At 48.0% G+C, this 11,871-nt stretch overlaps 1 long non-coding RNA gene across 1 annotated transcript; it reads left to right on the top strand.

The window, feature by feature from the left end:
- The first annotated feature begins 999 nt into the window (after positions 1-999).
- On the top strand, positions 1,000-11,871 carry LOC147912986 (uncharacterized). Its single transcript, XR_015549369.1, has 4 exons — positions 1,000-1,181; positions 7,404-7,572; positions 7,709-7,780; positions 10,042-11,871. It is a non-coding gene; the product is annotated as an uncharacterized LOC147912986 (long non-coding RNA).

Below are 11,871 nucleotides of genomic sequence, written 5' to 3'. Positions count from 1 at the left end.
AGCACGAAAACGTGCGTCGGGCCAGAGGGAGCTGTATTTGCCAAGCCGAAATCTCTGCTTCTCCTGAATTAGAGGAGCCGAGAAGTCACCCTTCAAAAACTGGCTTTTCAACCAGAAATGCCAACTGCTCGACCTTTTGTGGGAACTGTGCTGCTGGCCCTCTCTGGAGCCTGAGCCCCGGACGGCAAACTGCCCCAACCACACGATTGAAACATCCACTCCGTGCCACCTCCGCCTGTTAATTGCCGCGTGGAGGGTGTTCCGCGCTCACCTCTTTATCTGTCTGCTCCAGGAGCAGGCCCCTCCTCGGGGCTCCTCCCGGGAGCCAGGCTGGCTGAGCCGCTGCCCCAAATGCCAGCGCTGGCCACGGCTCCCCTCCTGCTTCCAGCAGTGGCATCTGCCTCTCTGTCTGACTCCAGGCTTGCTCCTCGGCTGGCTCTGCTCCTGACAGCGCAGAGCAGAGGAACAGCTTGGGAACCTGCAGGCGCTGGCAGCTCCCGGAGTTGGACCCCCAAGCACGGTGGCCTCCTCTTCTGTTCCGCTGCCCTGGTGTGGTCTGAAAGCAGAGGGCAGCGAGGTGTGGCCGCCAGGGGACTCAGGTGATCCCGGGTGCTCAGTGCCCACACTGGATCTCGGCCCCACATGGACAGGGAGGGGGAACCCCTGGAGATGAGGCTTCTCATAATGGAGGACTGTGATACTGTGATTTACAATAAGAAATATATATTTGGTCTTCAACCCAGCTCCTGGCTCAGAGCTCCAAAAACACTTGGAATTTCCTAAGAGATGAGAACGATAAAGGTGTCTTTGTTATGTTAATGAGGTTACTTGTGGAAAGCCCCTAGGTCACCCAAGGACGGGGGCCGGTTGCCAGGGGAACTAATCTAGTGAATAGAACTTCAATCCCACCCCCAGACCACCGGGGAGGGGAGGGGCTGGAGACTGAGTTCAATCGCCAATGGCCAATGAGTTAATCAGTCGTGCCTAAGTAGAAGCCTCCATAAAAACCCAAAAGGATGAGTCTGGAGTTGGAGTTCGGGTGGGTGACCACGTGGAGGTGCTGAGAGAGGGGCGCACTTGCAGAGAAAACGGAAGCTCCGTGCCCGTTACCCATGCCTTGCCCTATACATCTCTTCCATTGGGCTGGTCCTGAGATATCCTTTTATAATAACCAGTGATTAGTAAGTAAACTGTATTCCTGAGTTCTGTGAGCCGTTCTAGTAAATTAATTGAACCCAAAAAGCAGGTCATGGGGACCTCCAATCTATAGCTGGTTGGTCAGAGGCACAGATGACAACCTGGATTTGTGATTGGCATCTGAAGCATGTATGTGAGGGGGCCAGTCATGTGGTACTGAGCCCTTAAGCTGTGGGATCTGACACTATCTCCAGGTAAATACTGTGAGAATTGGGTTAATTGCTTGGTGGTGTGGGAAAAACCACACATCAGAATTGGTGTCAGAATTATAGGAGATTATTTCATCAGGAGAAGAGGAAATAAAAGGGACAGACCGCCAGTTTCTCATGAGAACTGTCGTCACTGTAGGAGGGATCCAAGTGACTCTGTATTGACCCCAAGAGGTCAAACCAGGACCTCAGGGTAGAAGCAACAGAAAGGCAAATTTCATTTTGATAAAGGAAAGAAATGTTCAACACAGGTGTGTGGGCTGCCTCTGGAGATGGCATATTCCCCCACGAAGGTGTTGTAGAGGAGGCCAGGCACCAATGACAGGGGTGTGGGAAGGCTGGACTCCACCTCTTTAGGAGTCTTCGGGTGCTGCACCAGCCCAGGAATTGTGCCTGTCTGCAGGGTGGAGAGGAGGGCAAGAGCACTGGCTGGACAGTCAGATGGGATGGGATTTCACTCCCATTTCTGCCACTAATGTGTTGACAGTAGGATTTGGCGAGTCACTTAACCACTCTGAGCCTCAGGCTTCTCATTTGTAAAATGGCACGTCTCAGAGAAGACCACCTCTGAGTCTTTTCTCATCTTTAGTGTGGCCATGCTGCCTGGCCCCAACCCTCACCCCTCTCCTATGGCCAGAGAGGGGCTGAGCATAGGCCTTTCAGAGCCCAATTAATGGAAGAAGACTTCACAAGGTAACTCAAAGTCAGGAAGTTGGGGAGGGGTGTTGTAGAGAACTTTTTATAGCATTATAAGGCCAATGTAACGCTAGTAGAAAGGCTCTGAATCTCAAATGTGAAACTGATGAGGACTTGTGGCAGCAATCACCCCTTGCAATTTGAGATGTGTCTGATTGGTTTTAGGAACTTAAAGTAAATAACAGGAAAATATGACTCAATGAGAGCAGAAAATCACTACCACCAACCCTTCATTCTTCCAAGCAACAGAATGGAAGGTGTGACTGGCTCATGACTGTATCCAGAGGTGGTGAACACTCACAAGACAGCAGAAGAATCCTGAAATGTCTTAAATTCTGGTGGAGGCTGGGGGTGGGGAGTGGAGAAGGAGGAGAAAGGAACTTGGATAAGAGGCGTTAAAAGGGCAGAAAAATTGTGTGGGAAGGAAAGAAATAGCTAGTAAAGCAGAGTGGATGCTAATGTTGGCCAAGGGGATATCTACTTGGGTCATCCCAAAGGTCTGAGCCAAGATGGCCACAGTTTTGGATGCTATAAGGACACAAGATTGCTAGACCAGGATTAGGGGAGGGGAGGAGTGTCTAATGCCTAATTTTTCTTCTACCCACCTCGCCCCCCATCTCTGAAGTTTCTATTTCTCACCAAAGACCTTAAGATCTATCTGAAAATCCTTGGTGTCCCCTGTGCTCATGTGTGTTCACTTTAGGAGGATAGTGGCCAAGTTGATCACAGCTAAGGGTGTAGAGTAAGTCCCAACCTCCAGCTCCAGTCAACCCAAGCAAGAGAGTCATCTTTAGTGAGGGCTATGAGCCACTTTCAATGGCTGAAAAAATAACAAAGTAGAGTCTTTTGGCTTCTCTCGTAGCCAATCTTTGCTTCATATCCTGGGTGAAAAAATAAGGAGCATGGGTGACATGAGAAAAGTGGAAGAGGCTACCATCTTGGATCTCTAAACTTGGATATAAGGTCCTGCTGTGCCTGAATCACGTCTAGGTCCCACAAAGCCAGAGGTGGAACCTGCCACACTGTAGAGCTGTTATGGTGTCCAGGGGTGTGCTAAGGACATTGGAATAGCCTCTCAGGATGAGAAGGACTTGGTATGGGCAGCTGGAAAGTTGACTCTGGAGTCTGCTTGGGAGGTGAGAGTGAACGCTCTTCTCTGCTCCAAAATTTTCAAGCAAAGATGTTTTCCAGAAAGGGGGAGATGGGTCTGTTGGAGTAAAAAGTTCTAGGAAAATCCAAGCTAAACCTCTTACCTCTGGCAGAAAGAGCATGAAAGGACCCCTGAGTCAGAGATGAGATTGAAGAGATTTGTGGACCAAGCAGACAGGAGGCAGAAAGTCTGGGAAAGCTTGTCCAAAGTCTCAGCATGATGCAGCCAAGAGTTTGCTGGAGACATTCAATGTTAACAAATAACCTCAGGCTTCATGAGCTGCCTGAGGGCCTTCCAGAATCTTCGAGATTAGTCCGGGTGGAGGAGGAGGAAGTAGGGGCCATAGAAATTTTAAAGAAAGAAAATAATGCTGTAAGCTCAGGTCTTAGAGACTAAAAGAAATGTCACAGAGAGAGGTTAGCAGCTGCCCCAAACAGGGTGGTGGTGGGAAGTTCCAAACCCACCTCCTAGGACAGGGAGCCAGGCCAACTCATGGCTCCAGTCTCCCATTTTTGGTTACTACTATATGGATAGGATGGTGTTAAAGGTGAGCTGTGTGTAGCCTTTGGTAATGGAGAAGATGCGGGTCAGTCTGAAAATAGGTTAGGGTCACAGGTCAGAACAAGTTGGACCAGGCCTTTGAGTGAGGCTCAAAGCTCCCCCACGGCTCCTGTGCCAAACCCCCTGGCTGGTGGGGCTGGAAGGTGAGACAAGTGCATATCAGAGAGGGAAGAGGAGCCTGGCCACGCCAGATGTTAAGTCCCAAGACGATACTCCTTTCTGGTCCTTCCCAAACAGCGTCTTGCCCAGGCTCCACTAATAGAGTTCATCCCCTGACACAGGTTGAGGACAGACGCCCCTGTGAGGTGCATCATGATAAGCGAGGAATTCTGGATGTGGCCTGAGGGTGAGAGAATTTGTGCCACATCCCAATGGCCCAGGTCGTTGGGACAAATTCTCATCTATTCCCTGTGTTAACCATTATTTCCAGCAACATGGTTGAATCCACATCCAGCAACACTATGTCTTCCGATCTTGGCTTCTCATGCTCAACTCCACAGAGCCTGGGAGGCAGGGCTACATGGTTTCCAACTCAACCCCACTGGTGGGGAAGGTGGGGAGCAGGGCCCAGGAGACTAGACTCCCACAGCTTAAAAGGGTTTGCCTTCCATGGATGGGATGCGGGCTGGGAGAACAGGGAGAAGTCTCGGCTAGTTGCAAGACCCTAGAGAACTCTAGAGACCAATAATTTAAGGAACCATATTGAAGAATACTCAGTCAATGGCATTATATGGGAATACTCACTTTGGCTAAAGTGCAAAGAAGTAGAAGAAGGTGAGATTTGAAAGTTCAGTTGATACCCGACTGCGGAGGGCCTTGTACACCAGGTTAAGAGGTGGGGCTTTCTCTTGTAAGCAATGGGAAGCAATGGGACTTTGAAGCTGGGCAGGGGCAGACAGATTAGTTAGAGTCCAGATGTTTGCTAGTAGCCCTCTTACTCTGTCCAAATGGCCTCTCTTCCATTCTTCCTTTACGTTTCAATTCTTGCCCCAGCCAGCTTTCCAGACCAGCGCTTGGCACAGAGAGGGTAGTAAAAAGAATTTCCTGAACACATTAACGGACGGTGTCATGTTTATGAGAATCCAAAGGAAGGGAGCCTAATATGACACAACATTTACAACTACCAGTTAAAAAGTCAATAATAAAAAAGAAATTTCATTCAATTATTTCTCTTAGGCAGAGAAAAAAAATCTCTTTGAAATAAATATTTTGATAAGTTGCTGATGGTGAGTGACATAATTATCAGAGATGATCATATGGAAAGTGGGTCTAGTTAAGCCAGTAAGTTTGTTTCCCTGTGGTCTGTGCAGTGTTTTGGTGCAGGTTTGGGCATGGAAATTGGAGCAAAGCTGCTTTGCTCTGCATAAAAGAGAAAAGGACAGCCATCCAGGTCAGGCACTTCCTGAGGACAGAGAGATAGAAAAACACTCAGAAAAGGCTTTAGAGAAGCAAAACACCTAAAGCGGATCTTTAAGTAGTTTGCTGTGATAGAAAGCCCTGTACCTGCCTCCCCAGTGAGAGCTTCCGTAAATGCTTCATGGTTCACTACTGCCATTATGTGAGGGAATTCTTTTTGAGTTCTGCTCCCAAGATGGTACAGGATAGAAATGGAGGCTGTTCCCACAAATGCTGGGTCCAGAGGATGAGGGACAGCTGACATCTGACACCAGTAGATAGACAATGGAGTCAGCCATGCTGGACGTGACCTGAAGACATTCTTTAGGAGGAGCTGGGGCCAGAGAGAGGCAGGGCGACGGATATGAAGACAATCATCCCTGGGGGACAGTCGATAGCATCCAATGGCATGTTGATCTGTTAACTACCAACACCAGCCCTGTTTGCGTCCTTGTTTTTTCCCGTTTGTGCAATGATCTTTGATTCTCGCAACTCAGCAGGCCAGCAGGGGTGTGGGGAGGGCAGGAAACCCACATGACAAAGACTCAAAGGAAGTTTTGTCATGGAAAAAATAAATAATAATAGGCTTTCACACCCAGCACTGCTCTGGGAACCCAACTGTTCACCCTGTATTTTAAATGTACGTTTACTAAAAAAGAAAAAATGAACTAGATAAAAGCAATTGAAATCCTCCTGGAAAGAAGGCTTCTCCTGCTTGTCCCCAGCTGTCACTTTACCCTACGACTCTCTCGAGCTTGGTACAGCTAGCCACCAAAATGGAAGACTGTAATTAAAGTGAGACTGGCTGATGCTGTTGCTCAAATTAAACTCCTTAAAAAAATTTTTTTTTCAATAAAGAGAGACCAAACTCAGCATGCCTTAGTCATTACTATAGCACTTTTCTTCCAAAAGGATTAGCAAATATGAACTATAGGGCCTAGAAATTTTGATCCAGCAAAGTGTTTTAAAGGGTTTTGTTTCCTCTCTCTTTCATTAAAATTGCACTACTGTGATTCTCTTCTATACATAAAATAGATACGTACATGCACGCTGTGTTGCTTCTACCCAATGAGGACAATAGGACCCTCTGTAGCAGCTGATATCTCTTTTAGGATCTGTTGGGGAAAAGCCATATATACGAAAATATAAATGAAAATGGCCCCTGTATAGAAATATATAAAAACAAGTGCTTATTTCCATGGCTAGAGTGGTGGTTTTGAACTTGGGAACACAAGAAAAATACATATATTAGCTCAAACAAGCAGATCTAGACTTGGGAATATGACTAATGGAGGCCAGAGAAAAGAGCCTAGAGGCCCCTCTCCAAATGGCAGGACCTGAGAGGAACTGAACCCCAGGGCTTTAGAGGAAACCAGGTGTGAAAGACAGCCAATTGTGCAGCCTGGAGCCTTCTGTTCCCAACACTTCCCCTTCCTTTAGGCTCAATGGCTAGAAAGAGAGAGAAGGAAAAAGAGCGGGGAGAGGAGAGGAAGATAGAGGTGAGGGGAGAGAAGGGGAAAGTTGCAGGGTGCCTGGGGTCACAAGTTAGAGAAACCAACTCAAGCCAGCTTAAGAGAAAAGGGGGGTGGATTATAAAGACAGAGGGAGTGATTCATGGAAATCCACTCAGGTGGGCCTCAGGAAAGTTCTAGAACAAGAACCTACAAAAACTTCAGAAACTCGGGCCATTCCCAGTCTCTTCCTGTCCCACCCCACTCCTCCCCACACATGGCTTCTCCTGCTTCCTTCCCCACTTTCCAGTCCAGCACCCTCCACTTCTCAGCCCAAACACTGCACACGAAGGCCCCAGGGTTCTTAGGATCATATACGTATATCCAACACACTCAGCCTTGTGCAGAAGCCAACTGGCCGTCTCTGAATCCCAAGTCCGACTCCCCCAGAGTGAGAATTTGGTTGGCCCATGTAGGAGATCAGAATTTGCCACCTCAAGATGTGGCATGTGTCTCTTTGGCATGAGGATTATTTTTGGCTCATTATTTTTTAAAAAACTGCAGACATGGGAAAAGCTCTGAAAACCAAGTAGAAGTTACCCTTTGTAAGAGACATTTACATTTGTAAGAGAAATCTCCATTTGTAAAGATACCTCCAGAGGACCCTCCTAGTAATATTTGAAAATCTGTTCACGTGTTTATTCAGCCAGTCATGCAACAAATATTTACTGGTATATCTTCTAGATACCAGTTAACGTGCTAAGCACTGGACACAGCCATGAGCAGGACAAACACAAGTGTCTGCTTTCGTAGAACCTTAAAGACTTGCCGGAAACACAGCCACTGAAGAATAATTCTACACATAAGAAGCGTTACAAAAGGGAAATTGAGAGTGTGGGAAGAATTTATGAAGGTGAGTCAAAGAAGGCCTCATTGACTAGGTGAAATTTAAACAGACTTAAAGCCTATGTATATTAGTTTGCTAGGGCTGCCATAACAAGGTGCCACAAACTGAAGGACGTAAACAACAAAAATTTATTTTCTCACAGTTCTGGAGGCCATAAGTCTGAGATCGAGGCACAAGGAAACCAAGAGAACATGTCATCACCTGAGCCAGCAAGGTTGGTTCCTCCTGAGGTTTCTCTCCTTGGCTTGTAGACGGCCATCTTGTCGCCATGTCTTTACATGGTCTTCCCTCTATGTGCGTCTGTGTCCAACTTACTTTTCTTATAGGGACACAGATTGGATTAAGGCCCACCCTAGTGACTTCATTTTAACTTAAAAACCCTATTTCCAAATACAGTCACATTCTGAGGTACTGGAGGTTCAGACTTCAAGATATGAATTTGAGGGGGACACATCTCAGCCCATAATGGCCTGTTAGTTGCTAGCCAGGCACCCAATCCCGGAGAGAGTGTTCTAGAAAAAATACAGTTGGAGAAGAGCAAGTATGATCATGAAGGGTCTAACAAGTCAGGTTAAATATTTTAGACTTTATCTTAAAGATAACCCTGAGATCATTGAAAGGTTTCAAGCAGAGGAATGAGCAGACAAACTATATGTTAGAAAGATCATTCCGGTTTCATTGTGGAAAATGAACTGGAGGAACAAGTGCGGGTGTGCAGAGAGCAGCTGCTGCTGGCAGTCCAGGTGGCAGATGAAGGTGAGAAGAGAGAGCACCCTAGGTTTGTGGAATTGTTGGGATGTGAACACTACCTGAAACCACGGGAGTGGGGACAGAGGGAGAGGCAGAACAGGGCCCAGGAAGCATCGATACTTGAGGATGAAGAAGAGAAGTCAGTAAAGAACAAGCAGAAAGGCACAAGGAAACCAAGCGAACATGTCATCACCTGAGCCAGGGGACCAGAGTGTTCCCAGAGGGAGTGGTGGACAGGGCAGAATGGTCAGACAAAGGAGAATGGAGAGCAACTGTGGGGTTTCTCCACCCAAAGGCCAGCGGTGCCCTGGGTGGGAGCGGTTTCAGGGAGAGTAGGGTTGAAAGGCAAACTTCCACAGAAAGAGGACGTGGGGGGACAATCCTGACACAGTGGGGCTGGGAACGGGAGGAGAGGGAAGGAGTCACAACTGGAGAGATTAGGGAGCCCAAGGGAACTTTGCAAGAGGGAAAAGGTTTGAACACACTTAAGTGATGTTGGAAAAGAGCCGGTACAGAAGGAATGTGGGATCCTGAGGGGGCAAGACGGAACAGTGGCCTTCGAAAGAGAAGGGGCACCTCTTCCATTTTAACACAAATGAAGGAGGAACGGAAGAGCAGAGCCCATCATCAAAGCGATGGAATCCCAGAGCAGTGGTGTGTGCAGGGGAAATGGCTGCAGTAGAGGGAATTTTATGTAGATCATGAATGTAGGTTGAATGGATGAATTAATAAAGAATGAACCGATGAGTGAATACCCACCACGTTTGGCGACAGACATACAAATGAGGCCTGCTCTTTTTGTATAAGATTTGTCCTCGGAGTGCCACCTGTGCCCCTTGGCCATTTGGTATCTAGACTAGCAGACAGGAACCATCCCATTACCATGTGGAAGTAGGCCATCGAGCTGCCCACAGGCAAGCCAAATTTTCTCTCCAGAACATTTTGAATTAACTATAAAAGCCGGAGGAGTGTGATTAAGCCCCTAAGGCTGCAAACTACAGAGCATGCAGGAACTGCTGTATGGCCTGGGTAATTTGAAGGGCCATTGTTATGAGCAAAAACAACAGGCAGGCTTCCTCTGAGCTGAGTTTCTCCTCCTCCCTCCCTCCTCATCTCTCCTCCTCGCTCCCTGCCTCGGGCCCTCCTTGACACCACTGCAGGCTCTGGATCTGACTGTGACAGGACACCCTCATTCTGCGGGCTCTGGGGTCCAGAATAAAGCCCACTAGAATAACTGGGCCATTGAATTTCAAATTAAATCACCCCCACATTCTCCAGTTACTAGGCTCATTAGAGCTCGGATAATGGAACATCTCCTCCCGCTAATGGCCCATGAGCAAGCAAAGGAGAGAAATCGGCCTCTCTACTACTTCACCAAAGGGAAACGGGAAGGAAAAGGTCATCGACTATAGCCCCAAAGTTTTTAGTGTTTTACAAGAACTTTCTCCTGACCATGGGAGATCTGGAGCATGAAGAAGGGATCTCTGGGGATGTGGCGGTTATAAACAGAATAGACATTCATTCGTGTGTCCTAGTGACCAAAGTCCAGAGTTCTGGAACTTATTATTCCAGAAAGTTCCATGCCTAATCTCAGTGGTAGGCAGGGGACATGTGAGATCACTGGAGCCAGAGGGGCTTTTAGAAGATGTGGGGCCTGTTTGCCAGGGAAAGTGAAGTCTTCTAGGAACAGCCTGGTGTGTGTTGACTTGTCCCCATGACCCACAGGGTCTGAACAGCGACACCCTCTCCAGGGACGGTGAAGAATCTGACAGTGACTGGACAACTGGAATACAGAAGTTTACCAAGATGCTCCCAGCATTCAGCCGCATGTGCGGGGCTGGCCCCCACATGTCTGCAGCTGCTGGAAAATAGGCAATATTCTGGGCTCACCATTTCCTGGGCCAGGACTCCAGTGGTACCTCTGCCAGGGGCTGTGAGAAAAGGGAGTGCCCCATTTTGCCCACCAGTCTGACCCTGAGCCCCAGCCCGCCTCCTATCACCTTTACTTGCTTAGAAATCAGCTCACCTTAAGAAAGTGATATCGGGGCTGGCCCAGTGGCACAGTGGTTAAGTTTGCACACTCTGCTTCGGCAGCCCAGGGTTTGCAGATTCGGATCCCGGGGGCAGACCTGTACACCACTTATCAAGCCATGCTGTGGCAGGCATCCCACATATAAAGTAGAGGAAGATGGGCACAGATGTTAGCTCAGGGACAACCTTCCACACAAAAAAAGAAGGAAAGAAAGAAAGAAAAAAGTGATATCTAATAAAGCAAAAGAATTGGATCTGGGGATTCCAGGCACAAGAAAAGACCAGCCCCTAATAGCGTGCAGACCAGCAAGATTTTCCTTAAAGGACAACAGCAGAATGGTTATTACCACAAACAAGAAGTGTTGTCAAGTGCCTTGCACACGTAAGGTGAACTGTTTCTAACTGGTCCTGTCAAAATATCTCGCAGTAGGGTCAGCCCAGTGGCATAGTGGTTAAGTTTGCACCCTCTGCTTCAGCAGCCCAGGGTGCACAAGTTTGGATCCCAGACACAGACCTATGCACTGTTCATCAAGCCATGCTGTGGTGGCGTCCGATATACAAAATGGAGGAAGATGGGCACAGATGTTAGCTCAGGGCCAATCTTCCTCAGCAAAAACAGGAAGATTGGCAGTGGATTTTAGCTCATAGCCAATCTCTCTCACCAAAAAAACCCACTAAATCTAATGGAAACAAAGGGATTCATAGTTCCAGCCTTCTTAACCCACCAGGCTGGGAAGCATTTCCCATAAGCAAGTGACATCAGGAAAAGAGAATAGGGACTCCTTGACCAAATTCCTTTTCAGTCCCTGATCAGTGCTTCTTGTTGTTATTTTTAGCTGGTTGGTGCCTCCTTGGGGCCAGCTGAAGACCCAAGCAATGCAATGACCCACCTAAGTCCCCTCCCTCCCAGTTTCCCATCCGTCACCAAACCCACAAAGGGATTGCCAAGAATCCTGAAGCCTGCCATTTGAGGAAAGGGGAAGTGTAGTGTGTGGGGTCACAAGTGGGACACAAAAGTTTCACAACCTACGGCCTTGGCCAGCTCAGTTACATCACACAATGGGGGACCAGGAGAGAGCCATCACCATGGCAACCAGAGGGAACACAGCTAGGCTTCAGAAGGCCCCTGTGACTCAGAGACCTCTCCTACTACACCAGCAGATCCCCTTACAACTGCCAGGCTTCCTCTTCCTGTTCCCCTGGGAAGCCCCACCTCTGCTAAGTCCTAAGGACCTCTTGGAGCCCCACCACTTATCTTAGAGGAAAGTCACTGATTAATAAATCACATTTAAGACAACATGAGAAAGCTAACATTTGTTGGGCACCATCTTGGCACCAGGCACGCTGCTATCCTACACAGCTTACTTCATGTCATGCTCAAGAAAGCCCAACGACTTAGGCACTGCTATTTTTCCCATTTTATAGATGATGAAACTGAGGTTCAGAGAAGTGAAGTGGCATGCCCAAGATCACTGCCAGGGCTCTTGGCTCAAACCCAAGACCATCTGGCCTCCAAGCTTTCAC

This window comes from Ceratotherium simum, chromosome 32, assembly GCF_057802395.1.
Source record: "Ceratotherium simum simum isolate JZ-2026a chromosome 32, ASM5780239v1, whole genome shotgun sequence".
Lineage (NCBI taxonomy): Eukaryota > Metazoa > Chordata > Mammalia > Perissodactyla > Rhinocerotidae > Ceratotherium > Ceratotherium simum.
The sequence above is the reverse complement of the archived record's forward strand: the minus strand, read 5'-3'. Positions and strand labels throughout refer to the sequence as shown.